Raw genomic sequence first — 5,432 nt, 5'->3', positions numbered from 1 at the left:
GACGGTTTATCAGATCGGACAATTCTCATCTGCAGCTGCCTCAGATAAAAATAAAATGGGATGTCGGACGGTTCCCATCCCTCGAATTTTTTAAATTTTTATATTATTTTTTCCCCGATTTATCAAAAATATATGCCGAATTTTTTTTTTGCAAAAATGTCATCCTGCCGCCAGTTCATCCGGCGGAAGGCAGGTACCGCCGGATGAACCGGCGGTATGGTACTGTAGCGACTTCCAGCGGTACTATAGCGGCTTACCGCCAATTCAACCGGCGGTTACTGTAGCAAATCATTGTAGCACATTTTCAAAAAAATATAACAAATTGATATGGATTTGGATGGAGATAAAATTTATATGAAAATTATAGACCTCGACGAGATCTACAACTTTGCAATTCAAACTTTTTTCATTTAGAATCATTCTGGTGTTTAAATAATCGACACAACATTTAGATCTAAAAAATCAGATCTAAACAAGTCGTGCTGCTCATCAGGAGTGCACCGAGAATTTTTCATCTAAACAACGCTAGACTTGTTGTAATTACAAAGTTGTTTAGATCGGCAATTTCCGGTGCACTCCCGATGACCAGCACGACATGTTTAGATCTGATTTTTTAGATCTAAATGTTGTGTTGATTATTTAAACATTAGAATGATTCTAAATGAAAAAAATTTGAATTACAAAGCTGTAGATCTCGTCGAGATCTATAACTTTCGTATAAATTTTATCTCCATCCGAATATGAATTTTTTATAATTTTTTGAAAATGTGCTACAGTAGCCGACGGTTGAATTGGGATAAGTCGCTACAGTACCGCTGGAAGTCGCTACAGTAACCATACCGCCGGTTCATCCGGCGGTAACTGCCTTCCGCCGGATGAACTGGCGGCAGGATGACATTTTTGTAAAAAAAAAAATTCGGCATATATTTTTGATAAATCGGGGAAAAAATAATATAAAAATTTTAAAAACTCCCATCCCTCACTCCCTTCTCTTTCCCCAGACAGCAGCCCGAGCCTCAAGGTCCAGCGCCGCCGCCAGGGGTCCGGCCGGCCGCCGGCCACGCTCGGCAGCACCGCCGCACCCTAGATGCGCCGCCGGCCGGGATCTGGACGCTGCCTCCTCATGGCCTGCGCCAGCCCGGTCACCTGCGGCGTCAAGTCTGCGTGCCCGAGCGCCCCTCCCAGGCCCACGCGCGCGGGTCCGGACGCCTCCTGATGCGCCGGGTCACCGCCGGCCGGAGCCTCTGCGCCACGCAGCGGGCGCCGCCCGTCCTCATGCGCCGCGCCGCGCTGCGTGGACCCCGAGCCTCGCGGGACGCGCGCTTCCTCATGCGCCGCCGCGGGCGCTCGGGCCCTGGCCTCGGCACCGCCCTGGAGAGGGCGAGCGTCTAGCTACTGCCATCTCCGCTCAACTCCAGCCAACCTGCGGGCTCAGCCATTACGCTCTGCCATGCCACCAAGTAGCAGCCTCCCCTGCGCCCTGCTTTGCAAGTCTGCATCTCAGGTGAGTGCAGTGTAGTATGTAGATTTGCTTAATTGCTTACCTTCATCATAAATTCGTATGTGATTCAGTACTTCAATGGTTAGGGGTTTGCTTAGCTAGTCCACGTCCCAAGTCAGGTGCAATGTTGAGGAGGAAACAATGCTAAGAACATTCTCCATCTCTGATTGATGAATTGTGCTCCAATCTAGGAGAATATAAATGCCATGGAATGCTACTGCTGCAGACATACATGCATAGCACTGGCTTGTTTTTGCTGCATTAGTATGTTCATAGTACTGTTTGCGTGCTAGAGAGCACACTGCATTCATTTAGAGGACTTGCTGCGCCTGCTGATATATTTCTGGTAACTGCTAAAATTTTCAATTGTTCATGTTTTTTCCATATATAGTAGCAACCAGAGGTGTTTGTTGTCTTTGCTCATGTATAATTTTTTAAGAAAAATAGTATTTTTGGGACGTAGAGAGAGTATAATTTAGCTGATGCTGGAGGATCTTTCTAACTCTTCCCCTGCGTGGATTCTAACTGAAGCCACTCTAGGTCTTGGTGGGGTACCAAAGCCAACGTAATCTAAGAACCCGCGAGTCAAAGTGTTCTAAGTCAGATATTTGAAGCCCATCCTTATTTTTTGGTTTGCAGGTGACGGGCTATTTGATAAGGCAATGACCATCAGTAGTGTTTCTAAATGCCTCGCCCTTTCACAGAATCTTCTTCTGATCAACTTTACTTTAGATAAGCTTTGTGCTTTGAGATTTCATTACATGGAAACTAAATTCCGATGGTGTTAGTGTTTACAGATGCAAATTGACAGAAGCTGACCATTGCCCTCAGTGGTGAAGTATCATGCTTTTCTGTTAGTTAACTTTTCTTTTGCAGTGATCTCTAATTGCCTTTACTGCATAGCAAGTTAATCTATTGAAAATAGTATTCATGTCATATCTGTAATTTGTTTATACTGAAAATCAGTTGGCTAATAGTTCTTGTTTATTCTTGATGATACAATCTAATCCTAATTTGCAGGATGTCTTCTGCTGATATGTGATCCTTGGTTTCAGTCTCTTAGATGACGATGACTCCAGAATGTCAGTATTGCTCTTCCATCCCAATCTTACATTCTGATGGTTTTTGTGTTTTTTTCCATGTCTAATTTACCTTGCACATATTTTCTCAGTGAAGGATCAACAAAGGTGGCATCTGAGGCAACAGATATAGGAAGATCTGCCTTTTATCCAGATTCTAGTTTATCAAACACCTTTGGGTTCAAGACACAGGACAAGCAAGGCAGGATGCACAGATTTAACCGTGGTATATATCATTTACTTTGTAGCAATGTTTTTCAAGTCTTGGATTTATTGGAATGCTTCTTAATCTTTTTTTTTTAGGAAACAGAGTATGGGAGGATCAAGAGAGATGAACAAGAAGCAAGCCGAGCTTAATGCAAAACTTGATGCTGGATTAAAACTTATGTGATCTGTTGTTTGATGTGTGATGTGATGCTGGAAAATTTGAGATGTATGATGTAACATCATTCTAATTTTGAAACTGGTTCTGTGGGCTGTTTTTATATGGCTCGTGTATAAAGCTGAATCTTGTTTGTTGGTAATTAATGTTGAATTGAAATTAGGCCCAACTTAGTGGCCCATGTAGAATTGGGCCCATCCACAAATGGGCTATGGTGCTGATGCCACCAGCCACATCACTAGCCACGTCGATCGCCATGTCACTTGCTTTTCATGTCTTTGCCATGTCACCAGCCATTTTATCGTCCACGTCAATTTACATATCATCATTACCATCCATGTCATCACCATGTCAACAGCCACATCATCCTCCATGTCATCGATGTGTGACATGGCAATTGAATCTGTGACGAAAATTATACTGTTTGTGACGTTTATTTTCGTCATAAAAAATGGGCTTGGGTTGGGCTTTGGGGCCCGGGGATATTTTATGACGATTTCAAAACGCCATAGATCAAGCGATTCGTGACGAAAATTTAAAAAATGTCACGAGGTGTAATCTGTGACGCTCAATACATCACACAATTTGATATCGTCATAGATACTATTTTATAACGGTTTTTTGGTGATCTGTGACGAAATTTAATCGTCATGGATCAATAGATTTTTTGTAGTGCCAGCGGAATACTCGCGTCCGCGCCTGCGCCTGCGGGACACGTGGCGACTCCGAACCCCTCCCGAGCAGCAAGCTGAGCCGAGAGCTCACGGGGGTCCGGATAGGCACGTGGAGGTCCCGGACCCATCTGCGGGAGTCCGGATAGGCACGTGGAGGTCCCGGACCCACCTGCGGGGGTCCGGGTCCGCGGCCACAGGTGCTGAGCATTTCCACCTCTGGGACACGTGGTGACACCGGACCCGTCCCCGAGCGGGAAGCGGGTCCGGGACCGTTCGTCCGGTGAGATGGAGTCGGCCCCCAGGGGTCCGGCTGCTCAGCTACTTAGGGCGTAGTTACGGATAACTACGCGAGTCTTGACACAGTAGTAGTGGGTGCCCCAGCTGCAGGGTACCTGAAAGTGATCGAGTGCTCTAGCCTAAGAGGGGGAGGGGGTGAATTAGGCACTAATAAAAACTTTGACATATGGCTCCAACTAGTTTGCATAAAACTTAAACTAAAACACCAACTAGTTTGCATAAAACTTAAACTAAAACATGCTATCTAAATATGCAACTAGATTGTTCTAGTGTGAAACCCCTATCCCAAAAGAGTTTATCAATATATAGCCTTTCCTATCAAGAAACTATTCTATGAAAGTAAATGTACACAAATTGCTAGTATGAAATGCGGAAGCTTAATGAGCGGGATAGGTGATAGCAAACTCTTGACGCGGGTGTTTATCCCGTGGTTCGGTTAGCCACAAAGGCACACCTACATCCACGTTGTTGTAGCACTCACTAAGAGTATTGCTACTTGGCCACCAAGTCTCTTCCGTGAACACAATCACGGTCACCTTGGCCCCGGGTTCCACTAAGAAGCTTCTCCACAAAGGATGGGGGTCTCCAAGTCGGAGGGTCGATGACGTTGCCGGCGAGCTTCACGCTCCAAGGTGCCGGCGCACCAAGCTCTTGTTTGGTTCACTAGAGAACCACAGCACAAAGGCTCAAGGCCTTGCAATCTCACTCACTAAGAGCTATTCTAGCACTCACACTTTACAAGCTAGTGCTAAAAGCTAAGGATATGAACTTGATGCTCTTGTATGGCTTGGAGATGTTCTTGGATGTGTGTGGGATGTTTAGCAACTCCAGCCAACTTCAAATGGCCGGGGTGAGGCATATATATAGGCCACCAAGTCTTGTAGCCGTTGCTCCAACGGTCAGCAGAAAATCTGCGTATCACCGGAAGAACCGATGCCTCTGGCAGGGGTAGCGTCGGTTCATCCGGTCACTCTAAGACACGAAATAGCCGTTGAACTTCTGACTGCTGACACAGTGACCACCGGTTGAACCGATGCTTGCCCGTCGGTTAAACCGGTCACTCACAGCCTTCTTCTCTTCTGCTGACGTCAATGCACCGACGCAAAACTCCGATGCACCGTCGGTTGAACCGGTGCTGAAGAAACTTCTCCTGGGCACTTGACATCGTCTCTGGTACATAGTACGCCTAATGCACCGATGCCCTTTCTTGGATCGTGGGTTCAACCGGTGCCTATAGGCTGACTTGGCTTCGACTCCTTTCTGCACCAAACATCATAGCGTCGGTTCATCCGACAAGTGTCGGATGCACCGATGCTTAGGCATCGGTTCTTCCGGTGCTCCTGATCCGAAGAGCCTTGCTACGCCTATCTTCTCTTTCTCTTTGTCATCACTTGAACCTAAAAACTTGAGAATGATCATCTTAACAATCATATTAGTCCAAGTATTGTGTTGTCATTCGATCACCAAAATCACTCGAAATGGCATAAATGGTGCCATAT

General features: G+C 45.9%; 1 long non-coding RNA gene across 1 annotated transcript; it reads left to right on the top strand.

Moving 5' to 3' along the window:
- Positions 1 to 982: 982 nt before the first annotated feature.
- On the top strand, positions 983 to 3,131 carry LOC120704203. The gene is made up of 4 exons (XR_005687495.1): positions 983 to 1,504; positions 2,141 to 2,583; positions 2,673 to 2,806; positions 2,884 to 3,131. It is a non-coding gene; the product is annotated as an uncharacterized LOC120704203 (long non-coding RNA).
- Positions 3,132 to 5,432: the final 2,301 nt, after the last annotated feature.

The sequence above is a fragment of the Panicum virgatum genome, chromosome 4K (genome assembly GCF_016808335.1).
Source record: "Panicum virgatum strain AP13 chromosome 4K, P.virgatum_v5, whole genome shotgun sequence".
Taxonomy (NCBI): domain Eukaryota; kingdom Viridiplantae; phylum Streptophyta; class Magnoliopsida; order Poales; family Poaceae; genus Panicum; species Panicum virgatum.
The sequence above is the reverse complement of the archived record's forward strand: the minus strand, read 5'-3'. Positions and strand labels throughout refer to the sequence as shown.